The sequence below is a fragment of the Denticeps clupeoides genome, unplaced genomic scaffold, assembly GCF_900700375.1.
Source record: "Denticeps clupeoides unplaced genomic scaffold, fDenClu1.1, whole genome shotgun sequence".
NCBI classification, from domain to species: domain Eukaryota; kingdom Metazoa; phylum Chordata; class Actinopteri; order Clupeiformes; family Denticipitidae; genus Denticeps; species Denticeps clupeoides.
This window is the reverse complement of record NW_021629971.1, coordinates 554,039-572,879: the sequence shown is the minus strand read 5'-3', so window position 1 is coordinate 572,879 and position 18,841 is coordinate 554,039. Positions and strand designations below refer to the sequence as shown.

General features: G+C 44.1%; 1 pseudogene; it reads right to left on the bottom strand.

The window, feature by feature from the left end:
• Positions 1-17,009: 17,009 nt before the first annotated feature.
• LOC114778568 (nuclease-sensitive element-binding protein 1 pseudogene) lies at positions 17,010-17,808 on the bottom strand (annotated as a pseudogene).
• Positions 17,809-18,841: the final 1,033 nt, after the last annotated feature.

Below are 18,841 nucleotides of genomic sequence, written 5' to 3'. Positions count from 1 at the left end.
ACTGAGGACTTTGCTGCATGACATACCGCTGATCTGCACGGGGACAGACAAGAGTGGAGGAACTGATTGGGTGAGTCCAAGATTCGGACCAGTGCACCTCTTTCCTGGTCTGGGGATGTCGGGTGGTGTACTGACCTCTCGCTGCTTCCTGTATTCTGTCTCCGGCGCGGATGTCTCTCTCCTGGCTGATGACCTGTTCCAGGCAACAAGAAACACAGGACATCAACATTAATGTATTGTACCAAATTTAAATTGTATTACACTGTAATAAAGTAAACATTAGCAGGCAAATTCTCAACAGTTTGTAAGCGCTTCCATGATGCCTGCAGAGCATCAGGAGTTGGTCTATAGTCTACCGTATACGGTCTACCATGTTGTCCCTTCACAGCATTGTCTTCTAATATCATGGGAAACGTCTCTGGGTTCTGCACTTGAGGTTGCATCTGCATATTTTGGATCCTTTGAGCAGTGAAACAGGAAAAGTTGGTAAAGTTAGTTATCTAATTGTACATTGCTGTTAAAAAGTAATAAACATAACCTTCAATTTTTAAGATGGACAAGTAGTGCATGTTTAAATAGTGTTGGTGGACAAAGTGGACAATGAACCTTTTTGCAACAGACATTGCCAAGTATTAAGCTCTAGTAAGGATCATGTCTTCAGTATTGATATGTGGCCATATATATGAATAACCAGAATTTAAATAATTAATACATTAAAAATATATTTATATCTGACAACTGAAAATCAATGATCTAATTTCTTTGTATAATAAATCTATTTCTGTCACTAAGACTCTTATTTGCTACTTGTCCTCATCTTTCAACACCCTGCACCCCCACATCCTGGCTAATAAACTTTCCTCCAACTTTCATCTGGACAACGAGACAATCCTGTGGATATTGGACTTTCTGACCAACAGATCACAGAGAGTACTGCTTAACAAAACTCTCTCTGACCTCTGTTATACCGCATCTGTTATACCGCCACCTGGTCGGCACTCTCCTCTGCTCCTCATCTTATATACAGATGACTGCAGGCACAGACAACCCGGTGAAGGACGCCAAGGACACAGTCCTCCAGACTGTCAGGGCCCCTCACACAACCATGGTCTGCTTCTGCAGGAGTTTGTGGACTGGTGTGACACTTCTGCATGAGTTTCTGGACTGGTGTGACACCTCATGTCTGGAACTGGACATCAGTAAAACCAAGGAGATGGTGGTGATCTTCACCACCAAGCAGGGGACCTGGCTGCAGCAGTTACCTCCATCCACAGGAAGCCAGTAGAGCTAGTTGAGGATTATAAATACTTGGGCATCATTTTCGATCCCCTGCTGAAGTTCTCCTCCAACACAGAGGAGATTCTCAGAAAGTGTCACCAGGCAGCTCATATCCTTTGTAGTCAGGAAAGAAATTTTACGGACTTTTTACTATTCCTTCATAGAGAGTGTCGTATCATTCTCAATCATCTGCTGAATCCATTCCACCAGCACGCAGCACACAAACCGGCAAAAGAACGCTGTCAGGCTCCCCTTCAAACGCAGACTCCGATGTTGCTGACTGGAAAACACAGAGGAGGAAAATCACCTTGGTTCCCAAAGCTGTCCTTCTTTTGATCTCCTGACATCCCTCCAAATCAACCATTATCACCTCACACACTTCTTAAAAGTATGCCCCTTAATGCTTCTGTTATGTACAGTTATTTATCATTGTTCATAGCGCAACATACAGAACATTTCTATTGTGTGTCACCCCAGGATCTTTAACCTTCTTTATTCGAGGGCAATAACGTTACTGTATAACTAATCTGAACCACCAGCAGTAATAATGCTGACAGCACAGCTTTGCCCTACATTACTAATATTAACTACTGCTACAAACAGTCCTTCCCAGACCTTCAAAACCCTACACCACTAATAAGAGATCATAATAATGTAGCAAAAAAGCCATTTCAAATACCAAACCTGACCTGAAGTGATGGCTGCAGGCAAAATGAAAACATAATATCTCCGTTTTTACAGCAAACTTTGATTTTCATAATTGGTTATAAATAGGCAAATATGAGTCATGCATCACATGCAATCAGCATTTCATCAGAATTTTCGTGGTTGGTTTACTAATAATGCTAGCTAATAGCTAATGCAAAGTGAATGCTAACCTGCTTTAAGCAAAACAATAATGCTCAAAGCCTTAACCAATTTCTCAAAGTAAAGCCTGTACATTAAATACATTTTAAATAATCTTACTTTTGTACTAAGCGCAGTGAAAAAATCCATTCACGGATCTTGCCCACAGAGACATTTATTTTTTAAACTCCCACCTGCCCCATCACTTTCGTTAGACCCGCCTCCTCTACGATTTGATTGGTTCTCTCTCTGAACCAATCAATTTTCGTTCTGCCCTCGGAAATTTGTGAGTAAACTCCACAAGAGAGAAATACAGGCGCTACTACTACTGCTTTTCACGTGTGAAATATGTATATATAACTATGATGTACGATCCCCAGCTTGAATATTGCTATTATATTATAAGATTATATTAATAATATTGAATATTATTAAAAATATTACATTTATATTTAGTGACATTATACACTCACCGGCCATTTTATTAGGTACTACACCTTGCCAGTACCACATTAGACCATTTTGCCTTCTGCAGTACACTCACTGTCATGATCAGAAAACCAGTTTAATATGGACGGTTTTAAGCACAACTATTGAAATGTAAGTTCAATGGGCAATTGCCAATGCAATATTCAATTAGTGCATGTAAACTGATGTAATCTTTAGATCATTTCAAGGTTTTTTAATAAAAAATATAATAACAATTCACTCAATGCATTCCGTTTTGCCATGGGTTTTCTACATATTTATTCAAAAGGAAATTCATTTTGCAAATGGCAATTCAATGTCCAAAGTGCTGATGCAATCCTTTTGTCATGATCCGGACCGGCAGGGGTTACTCCGAATCCGCAGTCCGGACCGGAGTTTCATGTTATTCTCGTGTAATGTTCCCTGATCGTGTTCACCTGGTGTCTATTTATATAATTGTATAAAGCATATAAAGCTATCCTGTTTGTGTCTGTTCGCAGTCGGGTGTCACGTCCATGCGGGCATGACGCGGCGGGTGAACGGAGAGGAGGACGTGGGGTGACGAGGAATGAAGGACGCTTTCACCTGACCTCACGGAACAGGGGTTTAATGGTGAATCACAAGACAGGGGAGACATCCGAGACGTAGACTAGTGAACACGGAACATAACTTCAAAGACCTGACAGCGGACAGAAACGAACAGGGCAGCTTTATACAATTAACACAGGTGAAAACGATTAGGGAACATTACACAGGACAACAATGAAACTCCGGTCCGGATCCTGATCCTGACCCGGACCAGAGTAACCCCCATTTCGGACCGGATCCTGACAGAATCCCCCCTTTTATGGCACGACACCTGGCGGGCCAAACGGAGCAGTCCATGAAGGAGGGGGGAAAAGTCCATACACAGTCTGAATGGTTCGAGTGGACATGAGGAATCGAACGGAATCGATTCGAGTGAACCAGGATAGAAAAGAGGAGCAGAGATGAATGATTAATGACTGGATGAATGAATGGTCCGGTATTCACGATGGACGAGCGGCGGTTCTCCAGCGCAGACGGCTTCGGGCCAGTTTGGTACCGGCACCTCGTCCGCCATCCGCATGCGTCCGCCGCTCCCTGTCAGTCTCCGGCTCGCCCCGCTGAATGGCCGCTCCTCACCTTCAACGCCGCCAGACACGGGACTGAGAGGCAGGGGTCGGGACCCTGCTGAATGAAGCCATGGAAGGCCAGGGACAAGGAAGCTGGCGGCGTCCTCCCGGCGAGTCGCGGCTCCTCCGATCAGCGGGGCTGCGTCAGGTGACGTCCAAATGTGGGTCAGGTCTTTCTGTCACGTCCATGCGGGCATGACGCGGCGGGTGAACGGAGAGGAGGACGTGGGGTGACGAGGAATGACGAGGAATGGAGGACGCTTTCACCTGACCTCACGGAACAGGGGTTTAATGGTGAATAACAAGACAGGGGAGACATCCGAGACGTAGACACTAGTGAACACGGAACATAACTTCAAAGACCTGACAGCGGACAGAAACGAACAGGGCAGCTTTATAATTAACACAGGTGAAAACGATTAGGGAACATTTCACAGGACAACAATAAAACTCCGGTCCGGATCCTGATCCTGACCCGGACCGGAGTAACCCCAATTACGGACCGGATCCTGACATCGGGTCATTGTGCGTGTTTATGTTCCCTTGTCTCGTGTGTGGTCTATATTAAACCCGTCGCGTGAAATCGTGCGAATATGTCCTCCTTCATTGCCATGTCCAGCCCCACCCGTGACACCTTTATTAACAAATGACTAAATTGCAAATCTTTTGCTTTAGCAGAGTACATGGAAAACAACAAAAGTGGTCGACCAGTTTACAGTATCTTTTTACACTGATAATGTCAGCTCTATTCAGCTATTTTTGTACATGCTGTATATTTTTTCAGCTGGAAGAATTAATCAAATATTGCTGCTACCACTAAGTATTAGTATTGTTTAGTTTAGGGTATTGCTGGGTTTTCTTAGCATTGCTTCAGACTCATCTCAACAGGTTCCAAGAAGAACGGAACTTCGATTACCTGAGATGCGAAAATAACCAGTCACCATACCAGCTGAATTCAGTTAACCTGAAACATCCTAAAAGAAGAGAACCGCATTCTTTCCCCCACATACTCTTGCCACACGCAAATATATATTTTTCATTAAGGTGTGTTTGGGTGTGTTTGTGGGACCCTACCCAGAGGTCCTTGTGACTTTAGAATGATTGTGCTAATGTAATCTAATGTGATCTATCATATGTGCTAGATGTGTTTACCATGAAACATCTCTGTGATGATGCAGAATCGAGATGCAGAATTTTGTTTTAGGTTGATGAGCTTTATGGTGCAATGGCCCAGACTTGGCAGATGTGGCCAGAATTGAAGTCCCTGATGTCCAGTTAACCCGGCAGCTTACGCCAGAGGAGCTTGCAAGACTGCCCAATCATGATGTTTCTATGAGTGAAGCACAGGAAGTTTACAACTCAACAGTAGAACAACTGGAGTACCTATTCCCAGACTAACATTCCTTTAGGCTGCCTGAAGTACAAATAGGATGTCAGGAATTCAGTAATGCAAATTGTCTAATACAGTCAACTCTAATACAGCACAAAAACACACAAAATCTTTTGAAAACTCAATTTATGAATGACTTAAGACTGAAAGTACATAACAATGAATATACTGAATCTAAAACAGAAGTAAAAGCATAAAACAGTTGTAAACGCTAATTACAACGTATAATTCTGACAAAGGTCTCAACCAAAAATATCATAAATCTTAACTGCATGTCAAGAACAGTGAGGGGAACAGCATTGTTACCAAATCAGGCCGTTCCGTTAACATCCTTAGGACCCCAGTGTCTTTCAACCCAGTTCATATCTGTGCCACCTGCCTTTCACATCTAGTAGAAACAAGATGGCACCAGACATGTTTGCTTGACACAATTGTTTCAAAGGAGTGAATGTTGCCACCATATTAAATAAACAGAAATAAATCTACTGACGTCTAAGTAAACATCAGTAGACCTTGTAAATGATTGAGTGAGATCTCTACCGCCATCTAGTGGAGATAAGAAATCGTTGCAATTAGGAATGCTTGAAATTGTGCTTTTCCTCTCACGAACATTAAAAGTATATATTTTAAAATATATTCTTCAAGAATGAACCTCTATGCATCCTCTAGCAGTATTATTAAACAGTAAAATAAAATAAAATAATTAAACTAAATAAAATTCAGTTGCTATATGTTGCTAAATTTTATTTATTTGGACAGTAAATGTAAATAATTTGGCTATTCAAAAATATATCAAACATGTATTTTGACCAGAAAGAGATTTTCAGTTCTAATATGCAAAGGTGCAAATATGAATAGAGAAAATGTTTTCTGCTTAAATATGTGGCTCCTGATTGGCTTCTCAGTGCTGTTCCATGTGAACATATGTTTACAACATACAGTTGCTAGGCAACACTGAAGGAGCCAGTTGTATTTTTATTACTCCTGCTTTCTTCAGACAAAAAATTCTACTTTTCACACCAAAAGCCTTTTTAAAGGCTAACTTCTTTTATTGTTTTAGCACTGTTATTAGTTAGTGTTTCTGTTTAGACTTGATAACTCTTAATTTATTTTGTAGTTTCTTAATTTTAGCTTATGGTTGAGAGATTAGCTTAGCATAATTTAGCGTAGCAAAACTTAGCTTAGTATAACTTAGGTTAGCATCATTTATTACCTGCTCACTTTTGTTTTTTAGGACACATAGAGAGATTTTTCCAGGTGAAGGATGGGCCGCCCTCGGAAAAAGACCAAGGAGCCACCAGTCACCAGAAGGCCACCTCGCAGGATCCTGCCAAAAATACCAACTCACATTCTTCACACTGGTAAGACATTAAGAAAATCCACATAATACTGTGTTTTCTCTTCGGTATTCTACTGATTTCCTCATAATTCATAACTCAAGATCAATAAGAAAAACAAACAACAGGTGCAGCTCACTGTAAATCCAGTATTTGTGTATGCAGTAAACATATATGGTCCATTGTAAGGTATCAAAGTCAGTAAATTATAACCAAATATCTCAATGTATTCATGTCACTGCACTTCTCAGGTATACCGTGGGCATGTGTGAGGGACACTAACTCCCCTCCAGCTCTGCTGTGGAGCATTCCCTGTATGCAGCAGCTGCCGGCTACTCCACAGCCACCCCAGCAGGAAGACACTCAGGAGGTTGTTTTTCCGGTAGATGTGATGGACAAGCTGAGCTTTGTTCCTGGAATCTGGGACCTGGCTGTGGAGATGAGCTTTCTGCCTCCATGGAGAAGGCCGCAGGTACAGGATGGTCCTGCCACACCTCTGCCCAGTGTCACCAGTGCTCACCAGCCCTCCACCAGCACATCATCCATGAAGTTTGAGAGCAACGAGGACCGCTGGATTCTTCAGGACCAGATGGAGCAGGAAATGATGACCAGCGACCCAGCAGCAGACAGTCCACAGGGACCCCAACAAGAAGCCAGTCTGGAGGATTTTTTGGAGGAGCTGAACAACATTCCTGTCATCTGGGACATGGATTTCGAGATGTGCCTCCTCCCTCCACCTTACTAGTACCACTATTAGTAGCACTAGCAGCACCAATAGTGATCACTAGTACAGGTAAGCATGAAGGTAAGTATGAAGGTAAGTATTTAGTGACGGGCGGCACGGTGACATTGTGGTTAGCACCTTGTCTCACAGCAAGGAGATCTGAGTTTCGGTCCCTTCTGTGTGGAGATTTGCAAATTTGCATGTATCTCCCCGTGTCAGCGTGGGTTTTCTCCGGGTTCTCCGGTTTCCCCCACAAAACAACTAGGCCAATTGGAGATGAATTGGACATGAATTGGCACTAATGTTACCTGTAGTTCATTAAACAGTTTAATAATTAACAGTAGCAGAAAAAAATTAAAGCCAAAAAAAAGGCTCCGGTGGTGGCACACCTGACCTTCAGGATCAGGGCGGGGTTCAACTCCCTGTGGAGTCTGTTTTCAGAATGGCTGCTTATCTAGTGTCTAAATGTTTAATACATGTTTAATCACTTACTGCTTATATGCATTACATGAGGCTATTCCCTAATCTAGCGTGATTTACCTTCACCCCCAGCAGGTGACTGCTTTATAAAACCAGCTGTTAATGCTAATAATATTGATCACTTGCCTGATTTTATGTTCCTCTGGCCCACCCATTTCAGCGGTTCTGTAGACGGTCCTGGAAAATTGTGGTGAGAAGACACGTCCCTGAGGAGCCGCGGTACTCACAGTCAGTGAGTGAAACCTGGAGCCAGCTGGTCAGCACAGGTTTTGAGGGAGGAAGAGGAGACATCGGCTAGACCCGATGCGTTACTGCTCTCCTGTTTGTGGAAGAAATGACATCTAAATAAGAAAAAATAAAATGTTCAAATCTTTAAGTGTGTGTTATCTTTCACCATGTGGAAAACCAAAGGTTAGATGATGAACAAAAATGAACATAATTGTATTTAAATTAAAGTAGTGAAAACCGGCAGATGAAAATATTACTGGCCCAGTACACAAAGGGCTTAATGTATTTGGCCTTAAACCGTCGCATAGATCAGTTATAGCAGGTAAAGAAGCAAATCTCAAACCGCCATATATTTCGTGGCATGTGACGTGTGGCATTCGGTGACTATGTCACATCTAGGTCCAGCTGTATTACAGCGTCCACCTTCATCCTCTGTCCACCACAGTGGATGGTGAAGGATAGAGAAAAGAGAAGAGTGAGTTAGTGATGAGTTAGTCAATGTTAAAGTCAATATGGAATACTAACAATACTTTACCCTGAGCTGCTCCAGGGGGGACTGTCCCTGTCACTACTGACTGTAAAGTACTCTGGATAAGGCCGTCTGATAAACGTTGGAACCTGTTCGGTGTTCCAGGTTAAGTGCATTCTTACGATGAAGAGGCATACAATGATGCTTGGGATATACTAAACCAAAGATACGGTCAACCATTCATGATACAAAAGGCATTTAGAGAGAAGGTAGCGAATTGGCCAAAGAGTGCAGTCCAGAGACGCTGATGGATTAAGGAACCTTGCAGATTTCATAAATGCATGCAAGCTTGCTATGCCTCACGTAAAGGGATTACAAATACTAAACGTATGCCAAGAAAATCTAAGATTGTTGCACAAACTACTGGACTGCAAGATGGAATAGACAGGTAACAAAAACTTTAATGGAGGGTGGTGAGTTTCCAAGTTTCTGTGATTTTGCTTCCTTCCTAGAAGCGGAAGCAACCCAGTCACATCCATTCATGCACTTCGCCGCACTGAAACAAATTGATAAAAGGACTACAAGGGTAATCAGAGGGAATAAAGCAGGTGTATTTAACACAAATGCAACTGTACAACGTGACAAACCGACAATAACAAAGACACCTAACAGTTCCCCATGCATGTTGTGCCAGGACGCACATAAGCTTCACAAATGCCCAGACTTCTTAAAGATGTCTCTAGAAAATAGAAAGAAATATGTGAGAGAAATATGTGTTATGGACTGCAGACGCCGCCTCACTTGCGAAACCTGCACAAAGAGACATCCTGTGTGTCTTCATGATGAAAACTACAGTAACAGTTTGCAAAGACAAACACGTGTGAGTACGGAGAATGCAAATCACCTGAAACTGCAACAGCCATGTCACTTAATGTTGCCAGATCAGAACAGACCGTCAGCACCTCAATGATAGTCCCAGTATGGCTGTCAACCACCACAAATTCCACTCAAGGAAAAATTGGTCTATTCATTATTAGACACTCAGAGCGATGCTGTCTTTGTGGATCAGGATGTAACGCATGAGCTGCAGGCAGATGTTTGTCATAAGTAGTGGAAGGGTGTCTGATCTCTTGGTGAGAGTTTATAACTCAGCCACAGTCATAAAGCTCCCCACGGCATACTCCAAGGATTGCTTACCTGCTAACAGGGAACACATACCCACATGTGAAACAGCCAAACAGTAATTTACTGCCTATTGTAGATGAGAACCCTCCACTCCTCATCCTTATAGGTTATACCTGTCCCAGAGCTCTTGCACCTAAACAAGTAATCTTAGGAAAAGATGGTGAGCCCTATGCTATTCGCACAGACTTAGGATGGAGCATAGTAGGCAACTCAGCACTGTACAATGAAACGGATATAGACAGCAGCCTCTGCCACAGAGTCACAGTTAAAGAAATCCCTCACTCCACTCCAACAGATGCAATACTTGCTCTGGAAAGAGATTTCAAAGAGACGGACAGGAACGAATAGACTGTATCACAGGAGGATTTAACATTCCTCCAAAAGCTTGAGCAAGGCATAACACAGATGGAAAAGGGACATTTGGAGATGCCATTGCCATTTAGAGAAAAGCCACTAACTTGCTGAAAAAAGACCAAACCAGTTCAAACGCAAACTCATGAAAGACGAAAAATACAGGGAGGATTACATGAAATACATGAATGACATCATCGAAAGAGGTGATGCAGAAGAGACTGATGATATCGGACTCCCTGGCAAGACATGGTACATACCACACCACACCACACCATCTATCATCCTATCATCCTGACAGGTTACGTGTGGTCTTCGACTGCTCCGCCAAACACAAAGGTACCTGTCTTAATGAACATTTACTGATTGGCCCCAACATGATCAACAGTCTTACGGGTGTTCTTGTGCACTACAGACAGCACCACGTCACCCATTCCAAACCAAAATGTCCACATGGCCAATGTCCACTAGCCAATAATGTTTGACAAGAAGGGAAGGTGCAGGGTTCCTGGATACACAGGAAAACCCAAAGTTGTGTGCAAAAAAACTGGCAGGTACGTGAAAGTGTTCAGTAGCAGGCAGCGGCACGCACCAGAACCCGGTGGAAAAGAGTAGCAAGCATCTGGTTACCATGGTGATGTGCAGGCTGAGGTGTGCGCTGCAGCGAGGAGCCGGGCAGGAGATGAGGTAAGGAGATGAGTTGTGGGGGTATTAGGTGCCACAGCTACAAATAGAAAAAGAGGCATAAGGTTTTTTTTTCATTTAACTTTCCAGAGGCATTCATCCTCCATTCATATTTAATATTACTAAAGCATTAAAATAACACAAAAGAATGTGGATGTCTTATTTCAGTATTAGGTGCCTTTTTTGTTAAGTACATAACTCCACATGTGTTCATTCATAGTTTTGATGCCTTCAGTGAGAATCTACCAATGTAAATGGTCATGAAGAAAACATATTGAATGAGAAGGTGTCCAAACGTTTGGCCTGTAATGTATGTGAAGTTATTACTGGAACGTCTGGATTTCTACATTCTCAACTTTAAATGTTAATCACAAAACATTTGTGGGTTTTTTTTTTAATAGCAGATTACAGTAACCCTGAGTAAATCCTAGATTCTCATAAATCCAATATGTTGAACTCATAAGTGTCAGGACATCTGGACAGTGTCAGGAGAGAATATGGCATAGACGTCACTGCTGCATCGGTCTACTCTGGGATATGTGTGATACAAACACAAGTTCAAGTTTAATGTTTAGGTGTGCCTTTTTATTAAGGTTTAAATGCATTATGTCTGTATAAGATGGAAGGACACTTGAAAAGAAAAAAAAGGAAGTAAAAACTGGGTGTCACAGGCAAATTTAATCTAGGTATGTGACTGGGATACATGTACCAATGAATGCTGCTGACAGGGTGGCCTTGATAGTGGGCAAGCAGCTGTCGTGGCCTCACAAAGAACATGGACCATGCGGTTCTTCAGGAGGTTCTTGGCCAGAATGCTTCCTTTCAGGATGTCCACCCGCTTTCTGTGAAACCTGTCTTTGCTGGTGAGATGAGGTCACCTGATGCAGAAATGGCCACCTCTCCAGGCTTCTGGCACTGGGAGCGTTGGTGAGAGAGGTAAAGAAGAACCCAAAGATGCAGTCAGGAGATGGAAGAAAGTTGTAGAAAGTCAAGTCGGGACTTTATGGCAGAGTGGCCTGACAGAAACTTCTACATTTTGGCCTTAAATCTAAGAGGTATGTGTGGAGAAAACCAGGCACTGTCCAATCCAGTCCCAACAGTGAAGCATGGTGGTGGCAGCATCATGCAGTGGGGCGGTTTTGCATCTGCAGGGGAGGACGACTGGTTGCAATCAAGGGAAAGAGAAATGCAGCCAAGTACAGGGATATCCTGGACAAAAACCTTCTCCAGAGTGCTCAGAAACGCAGAATCACCTGTCCAATACAGTCCCAACAGTGAAGCATGGTGGTAGCAGCATTCTAACAAGACAATGACCCTGAGCACACAGCTAAAATTACGAAAGGGTGGCTTCACAACAACTCTGTGCCTGTTGAATGATCCAGCCAGAGCCCTGACTTAAACCCAATTGAGAATCTCTGGAGAGACTTAAAATTAGCTGTCCACCAGAGTTTACATCCAACCTGCCAGAAGTGGAGAGGATCTGCAAGAAGGAATGGCAGAGGATCCCCAAATCCAGGTTTGAAAACCTTGTTTTGTTCTTTCCCAAAAAGACTCATGGCTGTATTAGATCAAAAAGACGCTTCTACTAAATACTGAATACTTAGGACCATGTGATATTTCAGTTTTTCATTGTTTATAAATCTGCAAAAATATCAGTATTTTTCTGTCAATATTCGGTGCTGTATGTACATTAATGAGGAAAAAATGTATTTAAATCATTTTAGCAAATGACTGCAATATAACAAAGAGTGAAAAATTTAAGATGGTCTGAATACTTTCCGTACCCACTGTGTATGAATGGTTCTGGCCCATGCGTGTCTCACTCTACACTCCCTCTGCAGTTCTCTGTAGCCCGGACACAACTCCTTGCCACCTTGGTCATCTTTTCCCACTCGCTCATCAACCTCGGTCTTATCCTGAAGTGACAGATACACAGAGCGTACGAACCATCAGCTTGGTTAAAATTTGAAGTGAAAGTGAAGTGATCGTTGAGCACAAATTCATTACATTACATTACATTAACATCATTTATCAGTCACCCTTGTCCAGAGCAACTTACAATCAGTATTTACAGGGACAGTAACCCTGGAGATAACTCAGGGTTAAGCGTCTTGCTCAGGGACACAATGGTAGCAAGAGGGGTTTGAACCTGTGTCTTCTGGTTCATAGGTGAGTGTGTTACCCACTGCTTTTAACCATCACCCTTAGTGAGCAGTGGGCAGCCATGACAGGCACCCGGGGAGCAGTGTGTGGGGATGGTGCTTTGCTCAGTGGCACCTCAGTGGCACCTTCGTGGATCGGGATTTGAACCGACAACCTTCTGAATACGGGGCCGCTTCCTTAAAGTTACAGACACGGAAACGGCACATCCTGGGGAAATCTCATTGTGGGACTGGGTCAAAGTAGTTATTCTGCACCAAGGCTCAATTTCAGATAGAGACTTCAGATTCAGTATTAGGGGACCAACAAGACCGCTGCTGAGCGTGTTATGGAGTAGATGCATTAGTGTGGAGCTCCGCCGAGCGTGATTTAAATTGTATAATTTTAGGCATTTTTCATTGGTGAACCGTCGGTTTTGCTTTGGTCAGAAAGGAATCTACACACATATAACCCGGAAAAATGGCTGGTAAATCGACCAGAGGAAAGCAAACTACTCTTCAGACTACGAGGCCTGCGGCGCCACCTCTGACCTCGGGCTCGCCTGTTCAGGGCCGCGTAGAAGATTCTGGAACAGGCGCAGCCGCATTAGCAATTAACGTCGAGTCTTTTAAAGCTGAACTTCTGTCCGCGCTGCGAGTGGATCTGGTCGATGCCTTAAAAACCGAGGTCCGGGCGGTGTTGGAGAGTGAGCTGGCTTCTATTAAATCGGACATAAGAGCGGTCCGGTCCGAGCTGAAGGAATACAGGGAGACTGTTACTACGGAGCTGTCTGGACTCAGCGTTAAAGTGAACAACTTGGAAGAAAGCCTCTCGACATGCACTGACGATATTACACATCTGCAGAAAGAAGTAGGTCGCCTTACAACACTGACTGAAATGTTGCAGAATAAGTGCGACGACGCGGAGGAACAACGTCAGAATAATAGGAGTTCCTGAGGCTCAGATCTGCTCCACAACTTTCGTCTCGTCACTACTTCAGCAGGCTTTTGAGTTGAAAGAAGCGCCACTGCTGGACAGGGCGCACCGATCTTTTCTTCCGGGGCCCAGGCAGGGGAATCCACCCCGCGTCATCGTGGCCCGCTTCCACTACTACCAGGACTGTGAAAATATCCTGCGTCTTGCCAAAGAGAAGCATCGTATAAAGATAAACGACATGTCCATCTCGGTCTTCCCAGACTTCACGGCTAAAGTAGTTGAGGCTCGGGCTGCATTTAATGACATCAGAAGGCAGCTCCGCGGGATGGAGGGGGTGAAGTTCGGCATCCTGTATCCTGCTCGACTCAGAATCACCCATCTGAATACAGAGAAAACTTTTTCCTCTCCAGAGGAGGCCCGAGCCTTCATCTCTCGACGTTTTGAGGGACATCCAGGTGGTGAATGACTTTTCTTTTTGCCTGTTTTGAATAAGTAATTCAGCTGATCCTGTAAGGTATTTATCTTTTACATATAGGAAGTACAGTATTCCCTATTTAGGTATTTTCTATAAAACTGGTCTGATTCATGATTGACAAAATTCTGGTTAAAATATCACAGTTTCAGTACATGTTCAATTTCAGTTGATTTATTGGTGTGCTCAGTTATTACTGTTTACTGACTGTTTATTGTTATTGATGACGTTACCATAATTGGCATAATTTTTTTTTATTTTGCTGTTACTGCTCGGCGGTGCTTATTAGAGCGTGCTAGTTCACCCTGAGCACTGTTGTGCTATGTTTATTGCTCACTAGGAGTGTTGATGCGGTCCCCTTTTTTTTAATCATAATTTTTTTATTTATTTACTTTCTTTTTCTCCCTCCCCTTCTCCTTCTCAGTGTGTGGGACTGCTTAGGCTATCTACGATATGGCTGGTTTTAACAGGTCAGGGCCGGGCTCACTGCGTTTTGTAAGCTGGAATATTAAAGGGTGGCACCACCCAATAAAACGTTGCAGGATTTTTTCCCATCTGAAAGCCCTGGCCCCTGAGATTATATTTCTACAGGAGACTCATCTTCGAGTTAATGAACACTCAAAATTAAAGAGAGGCTGGGTAGATCACATCTTCCACTCTGATAAGAAAGGGGGTTCCGTTTGTAAATGAGTCTGTAATATCAGATACCAAAGGCAAGTTTGTCATAGTTATAGGGAAGCTGTGTGGACTTAATGTAGTTTTATCAAATGTCTACGGCCCCAACTGGGATGACCCACAGTTCTTTTGCACCTTTTTTGCTAAGCTCCCACACCTAGACACATATCACTTAATTCTGGGGGGGGACTTCAACCTGGTCCTGCAGCCAAATCTAGACAGATCGAATCCCACACTGTCCAATATTGTGTCCAAGCCTGCATCAGCTGTTTTGTCATTTATGGAATCCTACAAATTGGTTGACCCCCGGAGGTATACTAACCCCACCTCCCAGCAATATTCATTTTTCTCACCTGTCCATCATTCATACTCAAGAATAGACATTTTTTTGATTCATAGTAGGTTTCTCTCTTGCGTCACAAATAGTCAATACCACCCTATCGTGATCTCGGATCACTCCCCTGTGCAACTCGATATGTGCTTTCCTAGCAACATCGCAACTCGTCGAATGTGGCGCCTCGACCCATTACTGCTTTCTCATAAATCATTTCGAGACCATATTTCGAAGCAAATTGACCTTTTTCTTGATGTTAATCTCACGCCTGGTATGTCCTTAGGGAGGCTCTTAGAGCATTTCTTAGGGGACAAATCATTTCATATACAGCCCATGTGAGGAAAATGCATAATCGGCAGCAAATGGACCTGTCCAAAAAAATTCTGGAAATAGACAAAAAAATGTGCTGGTGTGGTGGAAATTCTGCCGTCTGGGGAGCTGCAATAAAGGAAGTCAACTGAATTGATTATCCAAGTTTATTTTACCGCGCACGGGGGGACCCACAAGAGAACATCCCCCCCGCTTGATTACAGTTCACAAGCATTTATACATCTGGGGTGTACAAGGTCGAAAAGCAAGCTCGCACCACTTTGGACAGTGGCGCCCATCAACGTCACAGAACCTTTCTTTTATCAGTTTATGTCTAGTTTTTGCGTCAGACTTTTGCATCAACAAGGTCAGACCTAAGATACACAGTTGTCTTCTGACTGTTCCATGACCAAAGGTGAAACACGTGGAGAGTCTGGCCTACTAAATTTCGTCGAGTGTCTGGGCCTACTAAATTTTCCTTCCACACTCCACACTTTTCTAGGGGTCTAATAACATATCAACAGCAATGTGGTTCTGGAAGGCCATAAGTGAGGTGGCTTTAAATTGTCCATGTACAGCCTCAAATCCATCTCTAGTGAAGTTTGATAAGCGCTGCACCTTGTAATGAATGTAATTGATTGTCAACATTTTTGTTAGGAGTTATTCAAAATAAAAATTTATTCAAAGCCTGCAGCTATTTGATTAACTAATATGTATTCGTCGGGCACACCTCTGGGAATACTTATGGTATCAATGTAAGTTGTATCAGGGGAATCAAAAGAAAACAATGATCTCCTAGCTAAACGGGAGTGAAAAAGAGACTGGAACTTCCGATGCGGTTACGGGCAAAATAGTCACAGGTAGGATAAGAGTAGAAGGAGTGCAGACACCCGACCAGTTCTCAGGTAAAGTGGAGCACAGTGTTTTACCGCCACCAGATGTCAGAACGATCAACTTTCGGGGAATCAGACAGGTTGTGGATGGATGCACAATATGAAACATTCACAGTACCAACAGTATTACCAGGGGAAGGGTTAACAAAACAAGTAAAATTGTTACGAGCTACTTCAGCATCAAAAACAGGGGGAACATCGTTTTTTTGATCCTACAGGAAAAGGGAGATCCCAAAAAGAGCAAAAAGGTCATAAGTTGGATAAGACAGGTAATTCAGTTCGGCTGGAGTGGGGACAATCTTCAACAATGGGCGAGGTCCTAGTGTGACCAGTAGCTTCTGCAAGTAACAACAAGTTATTCCTGTGGCCAAGTTTTTTTTTTTTTTTTTTTCTCAAAACAGACCAAATATCAAATTATTTTTCCCTTTAAAAACCATTTGGTGTAAAAACTTAAGACCGATTTAGAAAACCATCTGCCTAAAAATAATGGAAAAGAACAAGTCTGCATAGATTGTGCAGGCAATTGGTGATAATCTGGTCAAATGCATGTTGCAAGCTTAGACGATTATCAAGTCAAATCTGTTTCTTATTGCTCAGATCTTTGATGTTTCTTCTTGTTGACTTTACCGGACAATGGTAGAGATGGTAAATCAGTGTTTATTCAGCCCCGCCCTGCTCAGCCTCGGGAGCGGACGTTTTCTCAGCGGATGTTTCGGCTGTCTTGCTCTCTTTGCCATCCTGAGGTTCGGTGGTCTGGGCGGTAGTTGATGTTGCATCTGTAGTGCCGCTGGTGGGGCTCCTGGTTCTCTTTGTCTTCCTCGCCTTCCCTCACCAGTCTGGGACATGGGGGACTCCTTGGTCTTAAGCCTCTGTAGTAGTTCTGCCTCATTGGTTTGCTCTGGTCTGGACCACCCTGGTTGTCACTACCTTCAGTTCCTTCTGTCATTTCCTTTCGTGGTGCGCTAGTATATGGGGGGAGGCTGCCATAGCGTCGGCGGACAAAGTACGGTGGATAGCGCCGCCTGTCAGGGAACAAAGTTCTGCGTTGCTGTTGCTGTGGCTGTGCGTCCCCCTCAGGAACAATTTCCTGGCTCTCTCTCTTCTTCCGCCCCTCGCTCTGGTAGTTATCCTGGTAGTTGCGTGGGGGTCTCCTCCGGCGTGGGTACCGCCTGTAGCGGTTCCGGTCAGCGGTGTATTTGCTGCCCTGGACTGGGACCCCCCCTGGGCCAGTGACATTGGCGGCCTCGGCACCCTTCTCCCCTTCAACGACATCAAACTCCACAGTCTCACCGTCCCCAACACTGCGGAGGTATTTTCTTGGATTGTTTTTCTTTATGGCAGTCTGGTGTACAAAAACGTCTTCTTTTGTGTCATTCCTGTTGATGAAACCATAGCCGTTGCGAACGTTGAACCACTTCACTGTCCCCAGGACCTTTGTTGGAATGTGGGTGTGCATGACCTTGGTTGGAGCCTCCTTCAGGGCTGCAGCCGCGCCTTCGTTTGGAGCTCCGCCCCGCTTCACCAGTCAGGCTGTTTGGGATTGTTCATGATGGGTGTGTTCTCCTTTGTGTCCACATCTCTCGCCATAGGGAACACCATGTCCTCTGCTCCATCCTCTTTCTTCATTGGGACATTCTCGTAACCAATGTCCGCTTTGGCCACAGTTGAAGCACACGTCCGATTGTTCCTCGCTTCGTGGTCTCCACTGTCCTCTCCATCTTTTGGTGCAATCTCGTGCCCAGTGTCCCCTTTGGTTACATCTGAAGCACACATCCGGTCCGCGATATGAAGTGGAGTTGGCAGCAGCATGCTGCAACAGAGCCAGTTGTGTCCTATGGGTTGAATCTTTGTTTTTATTGTCTTCTTTGATCCTCGCTTCCGCCTGTCTGGCCTGGGCGTGGCGCGCATGGCGCAGAACTTCAGCGAGACGCACTGAAGCATCTGCCCACAAGATGCAGGAAGTCTTTGTTGCCTCACTGAGGGGGGGGAGAAGGCCATCAATGAAGGTATTTTTCAGGAGCGCTTCGTAGGGTGTCATACCTTGTCCAGGGTAATCATGGGGGCAAGCAAGGCCGCTGTGGTCATCAAACACAACTTGGAGTCGAATCAAGAAATCTTCTGCTGACTCCAAAGGCTGCTGAGCACACGTGCTGATTTTAGAAAGGTCACAGGCAGTAGGAAAGTTGCCAGCGATCGCGGTCACAAGTCCTTCAGCCCAACATCTGTAGTCTGCATCTCCCCGCACTGCTCCAATGTCATTTTGATCAGCAGATGCCCAACCAGGGGTGCAGGGCTGATGATGGGTAGTGAAATGTTCACGTAGCTGACCATACTGCGCAGGGGTCATGTGCCTTAGCAGGACTCGGGCCATTTCGGTAGATGTCGGTGTGAATTCTCTGATGAAATCGTTCACGGCTCTGGACAGGGCCGCACCCCCTCGATCTGCATTTGGGAGATGCTTGGAAGAGTTCAGAAGGTCTTCCGTTGTT